Source organism: Thalassophryne amazonica, chromosome 17 (assembly GCF_902500255.1).
Source record: "Thalassophryne amazonica chromosome 17, fThaAma1.1, whole genome shotgun sequence".
Taxonomy (NCBI): domain Eukaryota; kingdom Metazoa; phylum Chordata; class Actinopteri; order Batrachoidiformes; family Batrachoididae; genus Thalassophryne; species Thalassophryne amazonica.
Window position 1 is genome coordinate 48,140,207 of NC_047119.1, and position 24,063 is coordinate 48,164,269.

A 24,063-nucleotide genomic window follows, 5' to 3' on the forward strand; every position below is an offset into this window, starting at 1 on the left:
ACTATTGCAGAGCTGTGAGACTGGTTTTATCATAGTTCTAAATGAAACTTCCCCTTTAGGGGAAAGGGGAAGTTTTATTTCCCAGCCTCAAACTTTTACTGTATTCTTTGTTCTCTGTTTCTAAGAAAAAAAATCCACCCAACCTCATCACTTTTTTCTGATGTCAAAGATGACAAACTAATGTTTTTTTTAATGGGGCCTAAGCGGTTGAAGATAAGTGAGTGAAGTTGTTTGAAATATTGGCTGTGACCCAGAAGACAGCTGATTCCATCCATGAAGCTCGTTGGAACTAAGGCATGGAGTGAGGATGATTAACGGTGAGCAAAATCTTGGAGAACTGTGTGTGGGTGTGGTCAAGGACAGATTTCATTAAGCTCTGATACGCTTTTGCATTAATGGGTTTGGTGAAGAATTTAGTGCATCTACATGATTTTGCATCTCAAACTTCTACAGTGTTACACATTCTTTATTGAAACACATTTTGCACAGTTTCTTTGTTGGTCCTTATTAACTGGACAGTTTGAAAGTGGGCGGGACTTGGTGAGCAGGAAGAAGCAATGATTAACATCATTGGTCTTAACTGGGAGCTAGCACGTTCTCTTCCTTCATCTTGTTTATTTTTTTATGTGGCCTAATAGTGTTTCAGAATTGTCAGAAGTGTCCACACCATCCATTCCCATCTTGATTTCTGTCTATTAATGAATCAGTTTAAAAAAATGGAACAAATGTTTTGGCACTAATTGGTGCTGTAGTCTTACCTCCAGATGTCATCGTTATCTGTTAACTGCAAACGCTATCAGGGGAGACACTCATTAGAAGATCTCATCCTGTCTGGATCCTCGTGGGTTCTTATTGCAGTTACTGATATCTGATGCAGTATGAACACTCGTTCCAGCAGAGTTAATTTAACCAGCACCCAAATGTTGTTTTTATCAGTTAACATGTTCCAATGTTCTATGTAAAGTTAACGGGCGTGGACCATGTGTCTAATGTCATCCTTCCACTGCCTCTGTGTATCCTTTTATGCTCATGGGGTGGCAGGTTTTCTGAGTGTGGAGGAAGGGATTGGGCCATCCTGCTGTGCAGGGTAATGCTCTGTAATTGGTCTTCTAATTCTGTGGGATAATTGGACGACACGCATGCAGTGAAGGCTGGACTGCTGTATTTACTTGAACACCACACAGTTAGTACACATCATTTTTAATTACAGGTGAGCCTGGAACGCTCTGTGTTCTTTCAGTCTTGTTAATAATGGTTATGTTTTATAATGTATTTATTTATTGACGTCATCATACTGTAATTCCTCCTCCATGATGCTTTGGCCAGCATCCTCCAAATTTGTGATGTGGATTAAAGTCGAACCCGCCCCCCTATCCCACATTACCCTTTAAAGGATTAATTTCTGCAAAGTCCAAGGACGTTTTGGGTCAAAGGTCACATACAGTAACTTGAGTGTCACCAAACATGGTATCTGTGTTATAGGCATGGTGACCCTAAGAGGTGTATTGATTTTGGGGTCAAAAGGTCACAGTCAGAATCACTTAACTGCATCTTATAAAAAAAAGCGTCAGTTGTGAGCTTATCACCATTTACACAGGGTGCATAAAATCATGCAGACACATAAGTGAGCGTAAACACAGTGAGCGTAAACACATGCACACGCTTGTGTGCACATGTTCATTCAGGTTGAGTTGCACACAGATTGGAAGGGATGACTGTAAACAATCTCATTTAATCTCACGCTTTGTTCTCCCTCTCGTCACGTGTGCAGTCGTGCATGTGTTGAGAGCTGCCAAAGAGAATCAAAGAAGTGAAGGGGGGAAAAAATCATTTAAAGTTTAATGACAACACAACAAACAGATTTGGGTAAAGGTTTTCTGTGTTGCAAATCACATGCTGACAGTAGACAAAGCCGATTTATTTATTTATTTATTTTTTAATGTAGCCACTATAAGGTGCATGGTGTTTTCTGCAGGAATGCTTTATGTTCTGCAGCTGCTTTCTGACATCCCGTGGAGTCGTCCACCCACAAATACATGTATTAGCATCTCATTTGTTGTTTCCTGAGAATTCTCGTTATAATGTGGCCCAAAGCTAAGGAATACCAAGCCGTTTGTAAACAGGAGGCGTTTTGTTCCTGACGTGAACTGTCTTTCCTTCACCACTATTCTGACGGCCTCCGACCTGCGTGTGACGTGTGATTGACTCTGATATGTCACATCACATTGTTTTTACGTGTTGCCCAGTTTCTCACCTGTGTGTTTTCACCACAAGCCTCGGCTCGGCCATGTTTATGAAGCCCATCACTTAAACCCTGATTAGACTGGACAGCCTGGGATCATGACTTTTTTTTTGTCAGGGCGTAGAGCCAGCCGCCTTTCCTCTTTTGTGTGTGTGAGCATGAATGAATTTGTGTTGACTCTTTATTCCTTTGCATGTGTGAGACTGATTTGTGGCACTTCTCCCGGGTGAGGCTGAATAGAAATATCTCCCTGTGAAGTAATAACCTCAGGCTTAAGCACAGACAGTGGCAGCATTTGTTTTGCTTTATTTTATTTATATATATTTTTTGGTCCCTCTGAAGGGGCGCTATTGTGTGTGCAGGACTATAAAGTGGAAATCAATGACAGGCAATAATTTGCAGCCCCAAGACAAGATCCCCTGGATTAATCTTCTTTGCTGCCATCAAGGCATTATGAGAAGACTAGGGAGATGTTTTCTCTCTGTCTTCTGCCCCCTATTCATATCAAAGCTACAGATTTAATAATGATAATATGTCTTCCATGCAGTTATCATTAGCATTAGCAATTATCCTGCTGGGTTTCAGTCATCCCTTGGCAGTCAGCGCGTAGTTTGCACAGATGTGAGCATTAATCGGCTTTAAACCAGAACCGTTAACACATGCGTGTCCGGGTTGTTCCTGACAGATATGCACAGTGACTGCACTTCAGCACCTGGTCTTTCAGTGGTGCTGTAATTACGGGAAAATAACCATGGTCAACCATTATTGTGATTATTGGATTGTGATTGCACTGGGTTCATCGTTGTGAAGGTAGAAATCCTCCAGACGTTATCATTCTTTTGATACAAAGCCATTCTAGCAGGACCCAAGAATTCTCAAGAGAGACCTTGCACCAAAGACATCCAGTCCACACCAGGATCCCAAAGACTTTGACTGCAAAGATATCAGCATTTACAAGCACCTTTATCATTTGACCCGATGAGCCCATAAGGTCTTCCCAGGCTTCTCTTGATTTTGAAGGCCTAGGTCCAAGAGACATGAATGTCTGTGCTGAGATAAGTTGAAGAGTGATAAAAAAAATTACATACTGCAGTCTTTAAGAGCTTAATGAAGAGATAAAACTCATGAAGGTTATATTTTCTCCAGTTATCTTTTACAGCAGCACTGAGTTTCAAGCATCAGCACTGACCACTTCCCGTTATGAGCAACAGTAAGTATTGCATAGCTACAGTTGCTAAGCACAGATTTGTCTGTTGCAGTGTGAAAGAAATGGTCAGTTTTCTTTGTACTCACTGTCCTATCTAGTTTCTTATCATGTGTCCTCTTTCTGTTCTCCGCTGGGTGGGTTTTAATCAGTTATGTGACTGTTTGCATAATGATGTGATTCCAGTTTGGCGATTCAGTTCTGACATATGGTCTTCCAAGAAACAAAGTTTTATCTTCATAAATTGGAAATAATGATGTCATGAGGCCTGTTGGTCAGGTCATCATTGAAAATGACAATTGGCTTTCAATTGATTTTTACCTGGTTAAATAAAGGTCAAAAACATAAAACAAACAAAAACTTTTGTGTTCATTCTCTCTTGACTTACAGAGATGTAAACTCAATGCATTTTACTTTTTTGCCACACGCCTTGAAAAGGTATATAAAAAAAAAAAGAGTCCCATCGGAGTACAAGTCACACCTGTTTTTCTTTATGTCGAACTCACTTTTAAGCACAGCATTTCCATGAGGATGAGATTAACAACATGCAGGAACTCAGAGTAGCACATGTGCACACCACAACCAGAAATGTGCAAAATGGACAAATATGCATACATTTGAGAACATATTTAATGTTATTTGATGCAGTTTGGGGAAAAGGAACACAAATTGCTGGCCCACAATTTTTGAAACACTATAATCCAAACATGAGTCCATTTAATTTTTTTTAATTTTTTTTTTAAATAAGCTCTTTAATTTGGGATTTTTGTGCATTGCAGCTTACCTTTATTATTGGCTTTTATTTTGTTTAGCATTTTGATTCCTGGGGAAACCCTATATAAAGAGTTATTATTTTTATGAAGAATAATAACAAATTATGTTTTTTTTATTCCCATGTCGTGACTTTCTCTGTGTGTTTGACAGGCATTGCTGTTCTTGAGAATACTTTGTCAGTGTCCTAGTTATGTTGGGGAAAGCTGTACCAGTGCACAGGTGTACGGAAGGATCCGAGCTCACTTGGGACAAGTCCATGTCAGGGAACAACTACAGAGTTCAGCTGCACTTAGTGTGATATCTCCAGGGAAGGAAGCCAGCTTGGTTTGAGCCATAAGATCCTTGGTGCCATCTCTGTCACTGTGAAGACCATCTCTCATCCTGGCTTCTCCCACAAGTGGTAATGTGCCATCATCATGCTGCGAGTCATGGCGGCTGTTTGTGTGACAGCTGGATTCTAACATTCTGGTTCACATGGGAGCGAGAATTATGTTTTCTCCGCAGAATGTCCTTGATCTAACCAGGCTGACAACGTTGTGATTCCAGGCTGTTTGACTCATGATGAGGCTCAGGCGTCATCAGTGCTTAGCCCACTTATGCAAGTCTAAATGGGCCTACTTTGTCACACAAGGGGATTACGTAAACTTGACGGTTATTTTGTGTGGCACGGGCTTCTAATCTGCACCAAGGCATGCACGTGTTTCTGTTTCATGCCAGGAGAGGTGGTTCTTATCAGGCAGCTTCAGCTAAGACACCATCCCTGTTTTTGAATCAGAAGAATCAGAATAGCCTTATTCACCAAGTGTCCACAAGAATACAAGGAATTTGACTTCAGTTTGAGCTCAAGGATGCAGTTACCTTACTGTTGAGGACCCCAACAACTGGATGATTCCAAAGCCTCTTTTAGACATGCACTACAGCTCTTAAAGTATGTAGACTTTACCGAGAGGACCTTAGAATGTACATGTTCAAGTCAGTGCCACCGCACTTCAAATGGACATAAGCTGGTCAGCTTGTTGGTACAAAGCCAGTGTAATGTCTGATTGAGCCCAAAGTGAAAGGAAAGACTATATTTAGAAAATTTTGCCTATAAGTGTCTCTGCTGACATCATCAGACTTGTCAGACAATCTGTTGTTGTGTGCTATGTAGAATGCCAACAATGCTCAGACGTGTTGGCATTAAGAAAATGGGTCATCAAGTAACACCTTGTTGCAGCACATAGATGGAGACTTCCAGGTTGCAATGAGAATGAACCACAGGTCTTCTGAGCATTCACTCAGGCACCCATCATATGGTGTATGTGGTAACGCTGTACCAGCACATGTCCCTGAACCTCAGCTGATTACTTAGAGAGGACCACATTTCTGTCCATCCAGGGTGGTGGCTCAGGTGGCAGAAGGACAAAGGTCAAGTCATACTTTCCATTCCATGTGGTTGCTTCATTTGCACCACCTCCTCTTCTAAAGCGTCAGAGCTCAGAAGTCCTCTGTCGTCCAGCTCCTCAACATTTCAAAGCCAAACTTCAAGCCTGCAGGCACTGAGAATCTGATCCTCCACAGACAGGTTTTCAGTTTTCAGACTGACAATATGTTAATTCTTTTGCCAAACATTTTGACCAAGCTTTGTCAGAGAAAGGGTGTTAGTCTCCTGAAAAGTGGCGTGCACTGTGTTCAGTTCATTGACTGCGTGGCCTTGTGTTGACTCAGGATTAACACTTAAACAACTGACGAAATGAGCTGTACTAGCAGAGTGATCTATTCCAGGCATTAAACAAACACCGACTCGACACTCACAACATTTTAATTGACTTTCAGGGTTTGTTTGCTTTCTTGCTGCCTGATTAAAGTGCAATGATGTTTTTGCATGTAGGAAGTGTTGATAATCGACTCAAATCAGGTGAGTTCCTGTGGGTCAATCAGTGTTTAGATAATCGTCTTCATAGCATTGTGTGCTTGTTTGTCCTAAAACTAAATTCACCAGACTGTGAGCTGTAATGTTTCACACTGCAAAACTAATGGGTTCATATTCAGGCAATAATATAAGATGAGTGAAACAGGACAGGATTTCACAGACAGGAGTACTACAGAATGGACAAAATAAATACATAGATCACTGTCATTTAAATTCAAATCTTAAGAAAACTGTTGGGGGGGGGGGGGGGGGTGATGGTCTAATGGTTAAAGTGTTGGGCTTGAGACCAGAGGATCCTCGGTTCAAATCCCAACCTGACCGGAAAATCACCAAGGTCCTTAATCCCCTAGTTGCTCCCGGTGTGCAGTGGGTGCCTTGCATGGCTGCAGCCTGACATCGGGGTGAATGTGAGGCATTGTGTAAAACACTTTGAGCGTCTGATGCAGATGGAAAAGCGCTATATACATGCAGTCTATTTACCATTTCAAAGTAAAAATCAGTTCTTAGCAACTAGTCAGCACCAGGTTATCTCACATTTAGCACATTTTAAAAAGAACTTTGTTGACTTTGAAGTGCTTAAAATCTGTGGTCTCAAATTAAAGCCATTTGTAAGATGGTGTAAGAATGGAATAAGTTAATCTGCAGATTTACAAAGACCTACCACAAGAATATGTCTAATGTAGGCAGCTTTAAACCAAACCAAGACCGTGTAGAGCAGGTGGCTCAGTGGGACACGGCGTTGGACTGACAATATGTAGTCCTAGTTTGATTCCCAGTCAGGCTAACAGTCTGTGTCCTTGGAGATGACACTTCATCTGCATTGTTCCAGTCTATTCAGCTGTATATGGATACCAGCCTTGGCTGGGGGAATTAGCCTGCTTTGGACTGGTTTCCTGTCCAGGGGGAGTCGCAGATGCTCATCCGGTTCATGCTACCGAATCGAAGAATAAGCACCGCCTCCTATGGGCCTTGGGGCCTACATTTTTTCATTGCTTTAGAGCAAAACAGTTGTCTGATTTTAGACCAGCTGAATGCACTCTGTTGGTGGATCTGTTATTTTTCAGTTATGAGGAAACATCGGTTTAAAGTTTAAAAGCAGTTTAAGATGAGCTGTTTTTAGCAGTTGTTATTTGGTTGCGGTGGAGAGGATGATTTTTTTTGGTGGAGAGCTGGATTTACAAGCAGATTATTTTCCAGTACTTTAGACTGTTTTTTTTTATTGTCCTGACAATCAGGAACATTTACTCAGCGGGCAAATTGAAACGCAACTCTGATGTATTTCTCAGCTTTCTTTGTTATCACTGTGAAGAACATCGTGTTTTTGTATTGGTTTCTATTTGTCTTTTAGCAGCATTACTTGAAAAGTAGATTTTTTTATGGATGTTTATGAAAATAACAGGTGCTACAACAGGACAAAACAGTTTATTTTCAGTGTTGATGTTGATCAAGCATTTATCACTTTGCAGGATGGAATTTTTTGAAACACTCAACACTAATCTGCATGTCTTGATCAAAATCAGAGGTCATGTATGTCACACGAGTCATTCTTCACAAATCCAGTTTAATCCTGACAAGTGTGTTGAGCTTTTCCATCTGAGGCAGATGCTCAAAGTGCTTTCATGGCAAACATCTGGATGGATTAGACCTAGGCTGCCTTTCTGCCTGGATGTGACACAGATCTGACCGGGTTCTGTGACTTGAACATGACTATTTGACTGTGATTTAATTTGGTGTGTCAGCTGTAAAAATGATTAGAGCTGATTTTGCTTTTTTTGGACCTCTGAGTAGAAACAGCATCAATGAAACAGTTTTTGTTTTAGCCACAAAGTGAGCATACACACGAACCCTGAAACCCGACTTCCCAGGAAGCAAAGCTGATGATATGCACAAGCAGCAAAACTGTCAAAATAAAAGCACAAGGAGAATAATAACTCAGGAGATATCAGTAAAAGACAAACCACAAGAAATATAACACATAGGAAACATCACTAGACAGACTAGAATCAGAATCGCCTTTATTGTCATTGTAATTTGCATTACAATGAGATTTGAGTGCAACTCCAAAAAGGTGCTTTCCGTGGTGCGAGTGATTGTTAGCCAATATAAAAGATAGTGAAATTTAACGGTAAATTTTTCACAATATATGTACAACTAATATAAACATAAGGTAAAATAAAATAAAATAAAATGTGGACAAAGTAAAATGTAAAACGAGAATTATATTCAACTGTGGAATCATATTGCACAGGAAAATTGCACATGGTTTACAGATATTTCACAAGAAACTTGAAAGGTGCGGATTAGAGTGATTTGTTATTGTTCAGTGCAGTGATCGCTCTGGGCAGAAAGCTGTCCCTGAGTCTGTTTGTCCTAGTTTTGATTGACCTATACCGTCGGCTGGAGGGTAGTAGGTCAAACAGGTGGTTGCTGGGGTGGGAAGTGTCTTTGATGATGCTGGCAGCTCTGCTGAGGTAGCGAGAGCTGGCAATGTCTTCCAGGCTGGGCAAAACTAACACCATAACACGAACTGTGACACTATCAGTAAAGTTCTTGATCATCCAGGTAAGTGATGTCAGCACATCTGCAGCTACTGGACTTCCTTTTGGTCTTAAAGATGTTTCATCTTTCATCAAGTAGCTTCTTCAGTTTGTGGAGAAATGTCTTGAAGACCAGCAAGAAGTCCAGTTGTTGTCGTGTGAACCTTTCGATTTTAATTTTGACCTTAGTTCACTTGTATATGCAGTCTTACGCCGAGTTCATACCGGGCGTGACCAAACAGCACAAATTCGCTTCGGCCGCGTGGCAACGACGCACCACGCGTGCGGTGTGTCGCTCTGCTTTTGCTGCGAAAATTCGCCCCAGTACGTCATCAAATAGGAGGAGCTTCCAATCCGCTCGCCGGCTCCGGTTGTCAGTCAAGTTAACATGACGGACCTTGATCCTATGGAGCGAGTTGTTGTGGACCTCCGCTGCCCCTGCTGCGGGGCTGTTCCTCACTCTTCCCCCCAAAAACTCTGTCATAATTGTGTTTAGAAACTAGTCACCATTTGTTTTATTATACATTTGTGTAGTTAATAAATAAAAAAATCTTCACCGACGATTTGCTCACACGCACGTAAAAAAACTCCGCTCCCCCTGCTGCGGGGATGCTCCTTGCTCTTCCCCCAAACTCTGTCATAATTGTGAAATGAAGGACAAAAGGGACATAAGTCCTGCTCACAGGCTGGCTACTAGAGAAAGGACATGTTCACATCCAACTCAGTCAAATTCCAGACTTCTCCACGTCACTACATATCCAGTCCCTGATTGGTCGTGGCGCGACAAGACGAAAAAGTTCAGATTTTTCAACTTGGGGAGGAGGGCAACGCGATGTGACGCAACGCAATATCGCGCCACAAACGTGTCAATCGCTCATAATTGGAATGAATGAATAGATAGGTGGATAACTGGTGTTCATCCCCTCCAGTTGTTTGCATGGAAACTCAAAAACAATAAATACGCTCATATTCTACATCTCCAAATTAAAAGGGCATACATTGAAGATGTTTAAAGTAGACCTGCATTGAAATAAATGCAGTCAGATCTTTGGACCAAAAAATGACTTATATTTACACATAAGATCCTTCTGAATGTAGTAAAGTAAATCTGCAAGCCCAGATCTGTCATTCAACGGACAAATCTTCATTTAAAAATGAGAAATTTACAGCTAAAATTTAGCCCTCCGCAAAACTGTCATCACATCCGGGACGCTGCCGAGACGTCAGGGAGAAGACCCTATCCCAGCATGCATTGCGCGCGCCAACTGTAATTTGTGGATTTACGTCAGTTTGCATCTGCACCTTTTTATTGTCTTATACGGAAGGATCTACTTTTTTAAAACTTCATATTGTCTTGCGGTACGCTTGGTGAGTACACATTTCTTTTATTTTTGCTTGAAATTATTTTGGGGGACTTTTTCATACGCCCGTTTGACTGAGTGGTGTCGCATTGAAAATCTACTGTCTTTAGCCTCCGGTGTTACCGTCGCGGGGTACGGAGGCGAGACCCACAAAGAATCCAAGTCATTAAAAAGATATAAACCTCTCTCAGCGGCCATGGAGCTCTGCAGCTCTGATTACCGAGACATGCGGCACTGCGGATTTTGCCGCAAGAAGTCTGTCCTTGCGTGCAACAGGTGTCACCGGGCGCTCCGCATCAAAACGGTGAGCGTAGTCTCTGGACTTTTGCCAAGTTGGCTGCACCTCCATTCAGTAGACAGAGCCATGTCTGCGGCTGCACAGCAGACACGGGGCTGTGAGTGGCCCGCGGAGGCATTTAATGAGCGCATGCACTCGGTAAGCGCATCGGAGGCAGTGAGAGAGAGGCGTCGGGAAGAACGTCGCCCGCTGTCGATGTCGCCGCTGATCTGAGTATGCAGAGCTGTATCTCGCATTCATTGCAGCTTACTTTTGGATGTTGAAACCAGGATGTGTATAACTGTAACATTCCTAACAGATAAAATCAATTTCAATGCGGGATCGGACTGAAGGAGGGAGCGCGTCGTCTTGTCCCGACGTCATGGAAATGATCCGGATGTACGAACTGTTTTCCGCGGAGCGCTAAATTTTAGCTGCAAATTTGTCATTTTTAAATGAAGATTTCTCCGCTGAATTACAAATTTGGGCTTACAGATTTACTTTACTGCATTCACAAGGGTCTTGTAAATACATATCAGCTATTTCTTTCTGAAATCTGACCACATTTATTTCATTGCAGGTCTACTTTAAACATTCGTGGACTTTGATGCATCATATCAGTCTAAGAAGCAGCTTTGTGTTGCTTATGTAGAATTCCATTGACCATTCTCTTACTCAACACTGCCACCTGCTGAATGGTTGTTCGATGCTGGATGAATGATGCAGGAGCAGGTGTGGTTGAACTTACATGTTGCCTGATTTCAGTAGACATTTGAGGTGGGATAGTTTTTCAAAATAGACATTGTAACTCCACCTCTTTGCTCGCACATGAAAAAAATTTGCTCATCTAGCATACCTACAAAACGCGTCCAAACGCAAATCACACATGGATACATTTTTCAGCGTTTTATTCAAGCACTCCATTGATTCGGAGGACATACATCATCTAAACTCCCTCTCGAGCGTACACGCTAAGTAGTAGCTGTAGGATGCTGTCAGTTTAGGATTAGTAATTAAAGTGATCATAAATCCAGTCAGACGATCGTGTTCCTCCGATGTTAATCACCATGGCGACCACAGCTGCTGAGAGTACCATCTTCTAAAATAACGACTCCATTAATTACCAAGTGATGTTATTGCATGGCGGCGCTCTCCCTACGCCACGGTAATTGAATGTACCAATAATGGATGAATAGCAAAGTTGAAACGTGACAGCTGCTCTCTAAGCTGTTTGTTTCAGGTCTGCAAAAGTCTGATCAATTGTCAGTCTGTTGTGGTAGAAACCAGCAGGCATGGAGATGGAGGAGTACAGTCAAAGTAATGATGGAGTGAAAAGAGAGCCACTTACGTTTGATTCTTTATGAACACAGCGGAAAGTGAAGCGACACAAAGATAAAAATGATGGGGTGCGGAAAGAAACAACAGAAAACACGAGCAGAGATTTTAGACCAAGACACATCGTGCACACATAATACCAAGTGCCCACTTCAGATACTGGTGTAAACTGACACCAGATCAGTTTATTGTGTATAAAAACATCCCATTGTGGTTTATATAAATCAACCCCATCAGAAGTGATTTCAGGTTAAATTAATCTCCCTGTAACCTGTAAGAACTGATTCCAGACTGGTTTAATACTGACTCCAAATCAGTTACATTGTACCAAAAACATGTTTAAAAACTGATCTGAGATCAGTTAATTGTGCCTTTAATGTGTGAAAACTGATTCCAAGTGAGTTTGATTTACCAAAAATCTTTAAACACTGATCCCAGATCAGTTTATTGTACATAAAAGATGTTGAAAGCTGATCCCAGATGAATTTATTGTACATGAAACATGTTAAAAACTGATCCCAGCTCAATTAATTGTATGTAAAACCAAGTTGAAAACTGATCCGAGATCAAGTTATTGTACTTAAAACAAGTTGAAAACTGATCCCAGATCCATTTACTGTATCTAAAACATGTTCTTTAAAAGGTATCCCAGATTAATCAATTACGTGTCAGCCCCATTAGAGGTAATCACAAATTAAATAATTGATTGTGCATTTAAACTGTAAAAACTGATCCCAGATCAATTTGCCCTACCTTGAACATGTTAAAAACTCATCCGAGATCAATTTATTGTACCTAAACCATGTCCTTTAAAAGGTGTCCCACATTAATCAATTACATGTCAGTCCCATAAGAAGTAATCACAAATTAAATGATTGTGCATGTGAACTGTAAAACCTGATTATACACTCAACAAAAATATAAACGCAACACTTTTGGTTTTGCTCCCATTTTGTATGAGATGAACTCAAAGATCTAAAACTTTTTCCACATACACAATATCACCATTTCCCTCAAATATTGTTCACAAACCAGTCTAAATCTGTGATAGTGAGCAGTTCTCCTTTGCTGAGATAATCCATCCCACCTCACAGGTGTGCCATATCAAGATGCTGATTAGACACCATGATTAGTGCACAGGTGTGCCTTAGACTGTCCACAATAAAAGGCCACTCTGAAAGGTGCAGTTTTGTTTTATTGGGGGGATACCAGTCAGTATCTGGTGTGACCACCATTTGCCTCATGCAGTACAACACATCTCCTTCGCATAGAGTTGATCAGGTTGTCAATTGTGGCCTGTGGAATGTTGGCCCACTCCTCTTCAATGGCTGTGCGAAGTTGCTGGATATTGGCAGGAACTGGTACACGCTGTCGTATACGCCGGTCCAGAGCATCTCAAACATGCTCAATGGGGTGACATGTCCGGTGAGTATGCCGGCCATGCAAGAACTGGGACATTTTCAACTTCCAAGAATTGTGTACAGATCCTTGCAACATGGGGCCGTGCATTATCCTGCTGCAACATGAGGTGATGTTCTTGGATGTATGGCACAACAATGGGCCTCAGGATCTCGTCACGGTATCTCTGTGCATTCAAAATGCAATAAAATGCACCTGTGTTCTTCATCCATAACAGATGCCTGCCTATACCATAACCCCACCGCCACTATGGGCCACTCGATCCACAACATTGACATCAGAAAACCGCTCACCCACACGTCGCCACACACGCTGTCTGCCATCTGCCCTGGACAGTGTGAACCGGGATTCATCCGTGAAGAGAACACCTCTCCAACGTGCCAAACGCCAGCGAATGTGAGCATTTGCCCACTCAGGTCGATTACGACGACGAACTGGAGTCAGGTCGAGACCCCGATGAGGACGACGAGCATGCAGATGAGCTTCCCTGAGACGGTTTCTGACGTTTGTGCAGAAATTCTTTGGTTATGCAAACCGATTGTTTCAGCAGCTGTCCAAGTCGCTGGTCTCAGACGATCTTGGAGGTGAACATGCTGGATGTGGAGGTCCTGGGCTGGTGTGGTTACACGTGGTCTGCGGTTGTGAGGCTGGTTGGATGTACTGCCAAATTCTCTAAAACGCCTTTGGAGACGGCTTATGGTAGAGAAATGAACATTCAATACACGAGCAACAGCTCTGGTTGACATTCCTGCTGTCAGCATGCCAATTGCACGCTCCCTCAAATCTTGCGACATCTGTGGCATTGTGCTGTGTGATAAAACTGCAACTTTCAGAGTGGCCTTTTATTGTGGGCAGTCTAAGGCACACCTGTGCACTAATCATGGTGTCTAATCAGCATCTTGATATGGCACACCTGTGAGGTGGGATGGATTATCTCAGCAAAGGAGAAGTGCTCAGTATCACAGATTTAGACTGGTTTGTGAACAATATTTGAGGGAAATGGTGATATTGTGTATGTGGAAAAAGTTTTACATCTTTGAGTTCATCTCATACAAAATGGGAGCAAAACCAAAAGTGTTGCGTTTATATTTTTGTTGAGTATAGATCAGTAATTTTTATACCTCAGACCCAAAAAAATTGATCTGACATCAGTTTATCTGACCTGGAACCTGTCAAAATGAATGTGAATAATAAAAGGTGGAAGAAGCGTGGACATCTCCATTTGATTTTATTGTTAGAGTGTTTTTTGACCCACACTGTCTGATGTGTTGATGTGTGTGTTGCTGGGTATGAACGTGCACATTTTCTACCACATCTGCCCTTCACCTAATGTAGCATAGTGGGTGTGTCTTCTGCTTTTTCATCTACTGCCTGTTTTCACATTCGTCCTCTTTTGTCTGTCAGTTTATGTCCATATTGAGTGCTAATATGATGCCGTGCTGTTTGTTGCATGACGCACGGATGATTATTAATCAGTGTGACATGGTGAAGAAAACACTTCAGACCTCAACGCTGTTGTGGTATCATTGTCTCTGGCGTCTCACTGCCAGCCCAACTGTAATCAGACTGAGGATTTATAAGTAGGTTTTGTTTACATGTGTGATTTGGCAATGCTGATATCTTTGCAGGAGAACAAAGGTCCAGCAGGTCTTTAGGGTCCTGGTGCTTCCTGTCTTCCTGTATGGTTGTGACACTTGGACGTTCACCAGTGACCTAAGACGATGACTAGATGTGTTTGGTAACAGGGCCCAGTTTCATAAAGCGTTCTAATGTTTTAGTCTACTAAGCTCACTTAGTCGACTAAGGTTAGTCGGCCAATATTATCTGTCTTAAGTTAGTCAATGATTTTCATGGTCATAGCGGCCTCGTGAGTGCTATTGCCAAGAAAAGCCCCCAATGCGTGACAGTTTTGTTTATTTTAGGTGTTGCAGATAGAATGAAATTGGTCCGCCTCCACTGTGCACGCATCATTTTGGCAATCAGTCGCTCGTCTGAGTCTCTTCACCCAAAGCGATCAAATGGATTAATGGGATTATTAACCATCAGATGACAAGGTAAAACCTCTTAAATCATTCTAAAGTCAGTTTTATGCAGAAGAAACAAGGCCGTTTTAAGCAGAAATGAGGCGATACTTGTGATGCGTCAGCTAGCAGCTCGTGTAGCCGTAACGCTCTGATTGCTTCCTCTGCTTTTTATGATGAAATAATGTTGAATTTATGTGGAAATGATTGTTGTAGAAAAGTCTCAGATATCTGTCGCTGAGATTGATGATGACTGGAGTGCAGTTTGAAGCAGAAACAAGGTGAACAGCTGCTGTGATGACGCATGTGCAGTGAAGGCAGGGCGGAGCGATTTTAGGGGGCACCGTTTGGTCGGCGACACCGGGTTGGTCCATCTGCTACAAACATGGCCGCGCGCCACAGTAGAGGAGAAGCGCTCCGACCTCGGCGTCCGTAAACATCTCCAATGGACTGTTCCTGTCCCAGAAAACCCGCTCCCACTGCAGATCTCCCCTTTCATCCTTTGTCCCTCCTCCATCAGGTGGTGGAGGAGGTGGTAAGACACTGAAGTTTTGTAGGCTTAAATAAGATTAGCCTCTTCTGTACCAGGGTAAAAACTTTAGTCGGATAACGCAAAACTTTAGCCTACTAAGTGCTTTGTGCAATGACTAACATCAAAAGATGAGTTGACTGAGTTTAGTCCACTAAACAAGATTAGACTGCTTTATGAAACCAGGCCCAGGTCTCTTCCGAGGATCCTTGGGTACCGCTAGAACGAGCAGTTACAACGATGGAGAAATGTCAGTTCAGGCATTTTACCTTTGTGGTGTGTTTCTCAGGGTGTGATCCAACACACATATGCCTCAACTTAAGAAAGCCAAGGACATGCCCATGTTTCACCTGACAATGATGGTTACTTTTGAGGGATGGACTGGTTGTCTGCCTGGGTGGTTGCCATCCAGGACAGTGCCATTGACAGTGTGCTGTAGATGCATGCTCCCTGACCTGTGGAGAACTTAGATGTTTTGCGTGTTTGACGGCCATTGGGTTCTCTTAAAGTCAGCACTCAGTCGGCACGTTTCCAATGTGCCTTCAGTATGGAATTTGTTATCAGTCCATTTCCTAAATGATGCAGAGTGACTTTATTGATGCTTTCAAACTGAGAGCTTTTTTTCTGTTCTTCTTCCAGGGTTTTGCTGTATTATACAGATCAGTACAGATTAATCGTAATTTCAGTGTCCTGATAAAACCTGCTCTGTTCCAAGTCTGAAAAACATCATTCTCCATAAATCAGTCAAAGAGCGCCATCCGTAGCGCTCCCTGCTAACGGTTCCAGCAAAGTCGTTCAAAGCTCGGAGGCATTTTAATCGTCTGCCTCGATGACGTGTAGCAGCTCTTATTTGTCTGAGTCTGTCTTCACTCGCACGAGAACAATCAGGATTTAATGTTTAATCTAAGCAAAGGTGAACACTTGAATGTCATCACACCGGGCCAATAAAAGAGGCCGTGACAGCTGTAGTATGTCCGCTGTCATTAAAGTACGATAATATCAGCTAAAAGCAAAAAAAAAAAAAAAAAAAAAAAAAAAAATTAGACCGAAACGAGGTTGATGCTGACACCTTTCAGCTTCATTAACCTGTGATCGTCTGGATCAGCGCACATGTTCTCGGGGCTGGAGCTAATGACACGCCGGTTTGACAAAGGTATTAAGAGATGACTGTGGCACGATAGATCACATTTTACAGCCACTAGATGGCCTCTTCACCCACATTTATCCTGTCACGCTCCTAAATCCCCAGGTGATGAAAATTCCACAGTCTCAGACTATCGGTCCTTCCTTCAGCCTCTCTTTCATCTTTTTTTATTTGTTTGCAGTTTGTTCTCTAAGCGGCACTGTATGTCACACCATGTTTGGGTCACAGCAGCGAGTATCCCTCCTGTCAAAGGGTAATGTAGTCGGGAGATGAAGGTCAGCATGATAATGTGATTATCTTGGACATCATTCCTCATGAGACACAGTCTTGTGTTACTGTGAAAGGAAAGCGTTCTGACAGTGGCGGCATTGATTAAATGAACACCAGCAAAATCAGATGAAAGCTCCTCCCACAACCACGGTGACATGCAGGTCCACATAGGGAAGTTCACCGTAACTCCATGAAAAACAAATGAGTTTGATTTCATGCCATGTAACTTAGTTATGAAAGTTGAGAGACTTTATTTAAGGCAACTGAGTTCAGAACAGAGTTTTCCCGTCTTGGCTCCTGTGAAGGATATTCCATTGTGCTGCTCAGCGCAGATCAGCACAAGTCACAGAGAGCTCTGTTAAACCTGTGTCGGTAAAAAATTAGAAGCTCAGTTTGGTGGGAGTTCGGTGTCCACTTGTCACACTGAGCACGGGGACAGTTACCCCTTGATGTCAAGAGGGGATGGTGGAATGCACACAAAGTCTGCCCGTAATTACACAAAGATGTGATGAACCTAACCTGGGTTGACCTGAACCAATCCAAGTAGGCAGACCTGAAGTGTCTGCAAGGCCACCTAACTCTAGAACAATGTAACACCTTTTCTGACTTTTGCCAAGTGGTGAATCTGTTCGAGAGGAAACCATGCAAAACATACCCAGACGGGAATGGCTTGGGGAAACTAGTCAAGGTGCTCTGAGTTGTAGTTTGCCGCATTCCGGTGTGAAACCGAGCCAACCTCAGCCAACTATAAAAGAAACTTTAGGCGTCTCTGAATATCGTGATGTATAAATTATGGGTGGAACTCGAAATCTTGTATTGTGATAGTCGTATGGTGGAGCCTGTATCGAACTGTATTTTTTATTTATTTTTTAAAATATCTATTATGATACCATTAAAACCCAACAATTCCCCTGATAAAATTATGACCTCTTGAACAAATGGTTTATAAAATATCATATTTTCTGGAGTTTAAGTCATAATTATTTATTTATTTATTTTATTTATTTATTTTACTAGCTTGCTGTGACTTGTACCCCAATGCAGTGTATATACCTGAAAATTACATATTCATTGTTGATGATAATAATGATAATAATAATAATTATTATTATAATGAATATTTTATATTGGACTTTCACAGGAATCAAAGCACAGAACAAACTAATAAGAGAAGAAATGTCAGTAGTAAAAAGTATACAACAACAATGGACAATTACTTCTACTTTTGATACCCTGTGTGCTCTTACCCTGTGGGCTGCTGGAGACTCATTTTTCCTGAGGGAGTCTTCCCAACGGATTAAAGTCTCTAATCAAACATGCTCCAGTCATGCTTATATTTGAAAGTGAGGTGCAGACATCTATCACCTGATGAAGTTTGGATCCGGTGTCTGCCCGAATGGTCTGCCCCTAAAAATCGGTCTTCCTTTTGCATCTGCGTATGCATCATTTTTGACCACAGCAGCTTGCCTGAGACAGAGTCTCTTCACCCAAAGCAGTCAAATGGATTAATGGGATTATTAACCATCAGATAATAAAGGTAAAACCTCTTAAATCATTCTAAAGTCAGTTTTAAGTAGAAACTCTACGAAATTCCGTCACGCTTTCAAATGACCGAAGCGCAGTGAATACATCAGATGGCAGCTCGTTTAGCTGCAGTGCTCTGATGGCTTCTTCTGTCTTTTATAATGAAATAATGCTGAATTTATGTGGAAATGATTGTTGTACAAAAGCTTCAGATATCTGTCGCTGAGATAGATGATGACTGGAGTGCAGTTTGAAGCAGAAACGAGGTGATAATCGGTGAACCGCATCATCGGGGGGACTGATTTTTAGGAGGACCGTTCGGTCAGTGACACTGGATCTGATCTGGATTGTGGATATTGTGGACATTTGAATGTAATGTTGAAAAGCCCATTTGATGTACATTTTGCATTATATCTCAATCAAAAGTGCCTCATTCACTCTTATGTGTGACAGTGAGGTGCAAACTGGCACTATCAATGAATAGACTAAGTTTGATCCACATTGATCTATATTGTGGATTTAGTGGATATCTTATTTTAGCATTGAAAAGCCCTTTTGATCAATATTTTGTATTATATTTTAGCTTCTGAAAAGCCACTTCTAACAGGACTTTGACCCTGAAAATTTTTTCCACGGTAAAAAATTAGTGGAATTGGAAACTAGTGTTGACGGAGTTCTATGAGCGCAGTGCTCTACTTTTTTTCCCCATAAAATTCTTCTCTGTTCTAATTTAACATGAAGCTGAGTAACAGACAAAATATGGTCATTGCACTGTTGTAGACTTCTTTGTCTTACAACTTGATGTCATAAAAATAAAAATTCTAATGAAACACTGGGTAGTTCCTAAACTATTTCATGCCGGTGTGATTCTGCTGTTTTTACTAAAACACAGGTTTTTAAAACTGTGACGTACCGGCTGCCTAGACTTTACATATGTGAGACAATGTGATCCAACAAACCGTTGAGGAGTCAGATGTAATAAGCGTAGAGGACAGAACACGACGTCATCCAAATGTAGCCCCAAGTGTAATGCAGCATCACATCATCACCTCAGAGACACAAACACATCAGTCGGATGAGATGAGTCATGAGACAGCTGAAGGTTCACAAATTGAAAAGAGAAACAAACAATCACAAGGTCAGTTTTACTGAGGTCAGAATGAAAATATCTACTCATAAAGTTTGTAATAATGAGGTCTGTGTTAGCTTCACAGACTTCAATTAAAAACCTGACATTTATAAGATTTGGGGTTTTTTATGCAGAGGCCGCAGATACAGCTAAAGGTCGTCTTTAGTCCTCTCCTGCCTCTAATTTCTCAACCAGCTCCAGTTAGACGCTACATCACTTTTCTTGCAGGGGGCCAGCGGGCTCAAGTTTTCTTTGGGCTTCATTCAATCCTTCCTCTCCTATTAGAACAACATGTTGCTTGCGTGTACTCGAGCTTAGCAAATCAACAAGCAACTCGGAGGGCAGCGTTCCAGGATTCACTTACATTTCTTGAGAATGTGTGAAGTTTTTATCACTGGATGCAATGTTGAGAAATGCTGGTTTCTCAAAATGCAAACGATGGAGAACTTTGTCTGGGTTAGGCTCCAAACTTCTCAAGTGCCACTCGTGTCAGTTTCTGTATGCCTTGTGGTGAGAACATGTCAGTACATTCCCAATCAGCCGCACTGTCCATGCATTCACTTGGAACTCACGTTACCACCAATGGCCAGCAATTTTCTAGAGTAAAGTTGGAGTAAACTTGTTGTATCTTGAAATAACAAGAACACAAAATATGGTAAGTTCACTAAGGCCCCTTCACACATAGTATGAATGTGGTTGAACTGCACATGAAGTGTGCATGAAGCAGGAATCATATGCAATTTAATTTAATTTAATTTAATTAGCTTATAATGCGCCAAATCACAGCAAAAGCCGTCTCAAGGTGCCTTACATAAAACAAGTCAACATAAAATTGAATAAATAATTAAAAATGAATAAAAAAAACAAATACATAAATAAAAACAGAAGTAAAAGAATAAAACAAATAAAAATAAAAACTATTCATAAGAAAGAGAATAAAAATAGGTTTTGAGTCTTGACTTAAAAATGTCCACGGACTCAGACTGCCTCACGGTCGCAGGAAGACTGTTCCACAGGGTGGGTGCTCGATACGAAAAGGCTCTTTGACCTGCTGACTTCTTCACACTGGGAACACAGGGAAGTCCCGCATCCTGCGACCGCAAAGCCCGGACCGGCACGTAGAGTTCCACCAGATCAGCCAGATAAGATGGCGCCAGTCCATAAACAACCTTATAAGTCAATAGCAAAACCTTAAAATCTGCTGTCACAGAGACAGGGAGCCAGTGCAAAGATGCCAAAATGGGTGTGATATGTTCAGACCTTCTGCTACAACCCCTGGCAAACATTATGGAATCACCGGCCTCGGAGGATGTTCATTCAGTTGTTTAATTTTGTAGAAAAAAGCAGATCACAGACATGACACAAAACTAAAGTCATTTCAAATTCCAACTTTCTGGCTTTAAGAAACACTATAAGAAATCAGGAAAAAAATTGTGGCAGTCAGTAACGGTTACTTTTTTAGACCAAGCAGAGGGAAAAAAATATGGAATCACTCAATTCTGAGGAAAAAATTATGGAATCATGAAAAACAAAAGAACGCTCCAACACATCACTAGTATTTTGTTGCACCACCTCTGGCTGGTCTCTGAGGCATGGACTTAATGAGTGACAAACAGTACTCTTCATCAATCTGGCTCCAACTTTCTCTGATTGCTGTTGCCAGATCAGCTTTGCAGGTTGGAGCCTTATCATGGACCATTTCTTCAACTTCCACCAAAGATTTTCAATTGGATTAAGATCCGGACTATTTGCAGGCCATGACATTGACCCTATGTGTCTTTTGCAAGGAATGTTTTCACAGTTTTTGCTCTATGGCAAGATGCGTTATCATCTTGAAAAATGATTTCATCATCCCCAAACATCCTTTCAATTGATGGGATAAGAAAAGTGTCCAAAATATCAATGTAAACTTGTGCATTTATTGATGATGTAATGACAGCCATCTCCCCAGTGCCTTTACCTGACATGCAGCCCCATATAATCAATGACTGTGGAAATTTACATGTTCTCTTCAGGCAGTCATCTTTATAAATCTCATTGGAACGGCACCAAACAAAAGCTCCAGCATCATCACCTTGCCCAATGCAGATTCAAGATTCATCACTGAATATGACTTTCATCCAGTCATCCACAGTCCACGATTGCTTTTCCTTAGCCCATTGTAACCTTGTTTTTTCTGTTTAGGCTTAATGATGGCTTTCGTTTAGCTTTTCTGTATGTAAATCCCATTTCCTTTAGGCGGTTTCTTACAGTTCGTTCAGACGTTGACTCCAGTTTCCTCCCATTCGTTCCTCATTTGTTTTGTTGTGCATTTTTGATTTTTGAGACATATTGCTTTAAGTTTTCTGTCTTGACGCTTTGATGTCTTCCTTGGTCTACCAGTTTGTTTGCCTTTAACAACCTTCCCATGTTGTTTGTATTTGGTCCAAAGTTTAGACACAGCTGACTGTGAACAACCAACATCTTTTGCAACATTGAGTGATGATTTACCCTCTTTTAAGAGTTTGATAATCCTCTCCTTTGTTTCAATTGACATCTCTCGTGTTGGAGCCATGATTCATGTCAGTCCACTTGGTGCAACAGCTCTCCAAGGTGTGATCACTCCTTTTAGATGCAGACTAATGAGCAGATCTGATTTGATGCAAGTGTTAGTTTTGGGGATGAAAATATACAGGGTGATTCCATAATTGGAATTGGAATTGAGTGAGTCCATATTTTTTTCCCTCTGCTTGGTCTAAAAAAAGTAACCGTTACTGACTACCACAATTTTTTTCCTGATTTCTTATAGTGTTTCTTAAAACCAGAAAGTTGCCATTTGAAATGACTTTAGTTTTGTGTCATGTCTGTGATCTGCTTTTTTTCTACAAAATTAAACACTGAATGAACATCCTCCGAGGACGGTGATTCCATAATTTTTGCCAGGGGTTGTACGTGTCAGAAGTCTGGCGGCAGCGTTCTGAACCAGCTGAAGACCCCTAATGCTGAACTGTGGTAACCCTGAAAATAGAACATTACAATAATCCAGTCTAGAAGAAACAAAAGCATGAGTCAGGGTCTCAGCATCAGCCATGGACAGGATGGGGCGGATCCTCTCTATATTTCTCAGATGGAAAAAAGCAGTCCTAGTAACATCCCTGATGTAGAGGCAATCCCAAACTCCGCAGTATACGCCCAAGGGGTGCCACATACAGGGAGAAAAGCAAGGGGCCTAAAACAGATCCCTGTGGAACCCCAAATCTCATGTCAGCAAGGTCAGAGGTAGTGCCATTATACAAGACACATTGAGAACGACTGGACAGATATGACGTCAACCAGGCAAGGGCACTTCCAGTAATCCCCCAAAATTCTCCAACCTACTGAGCAAAATATGATGATCCACGGTATCAAACGCAGCACTGAGATCTACCAACACCAAAACCGTAGTGGTGTCTGAGTCCATTGCTCGGAGAAGATCATTCACTACTTTAGTGAGCGCTGTCTCTGTGGAGTGATATTTCCTAAAAGCTGAAAGACTGCAGTGGCTCAAAAAGATCATTCTCAGTAGGTGGTCTGTGAGCTGCAATGCGTGTAAAATCGTAGCTGCCTCCAACGCCTTGTACACCTGTTGCTACAACTATTTGCGCAGACCAGCAGCTCAAAGAAATAGCCTGTGAGAGTCTATTCGATCCCTCTGGCAGCAGGTGTCGGCCAAATTCCATGTGACACGCATGCACATCTAACACCGCTCGCTTGGCACTTAGAAATGTGGGCCATTCACTCTATGAGGAACGTAAACATTCAGCAGATGATCACTTTCGAGCTGGATGTGAAATTTGTCTAAGTGCCCCCACGAGTGTGGGCTTTGCAAACAGCAACACACGTGTTGCATGTGTCTCTCATGTGTGCGCGTGTATTGCGCTCACCCCATTTGGTGGAGTCACTCTTTTCTAAGTACGCTACAGAGTGGCAGATTTTGCACACTGCATAAGTCATGTCAAGCTCCTTCTTACGCAGCAAATAATAAAATCCAAAATGCGCCCAAACATTTGCCTTCAGCAAAGTGCTGGCTGAATTAGCTCTTCGTCTGCCATGCTGAGCTGCAGCTCACGAATGTTTGAAGCATGCTGGACCCTCCCCTCGCGGGGATGCTGCAGTACGGAAGCCGTTGCCTGACAAACAGTACACGCAGCGAGTAAGCAAGAAAATGTTTTTTAAAAATGCGTTTAAAAATCGATTCTTGGACATTTTGGATCGAATCGCGATTCGGACGTGAATTGATTTTTTCTGACACCCCTACTGATTTATGCTTCTGCAACTGTAACTCCATGGCCATGCAATGACTTTGACGTGTGTGTGACCCTTTAAAGATCTCTGTCACATTGGTGGGTGTCTTAATGCAATTTACA

General features: G+C 41.8%; 1 protein-coding gene across 11 annotated transcripts in view; it reads left to right on the forward strand.

Annotated features, from left to right (window-relative positions):
* The window catches only part of vav2 (vav 2 guanine nucleotide exchange factor), a 544,057-nt gene that overhangs the window by 212,022 nt on the left and 307,972 nt on the right, over nucleotides 1–24,063 (forward strand). The gene's annotated exons all lie outside the window — the stretch shown is intronic.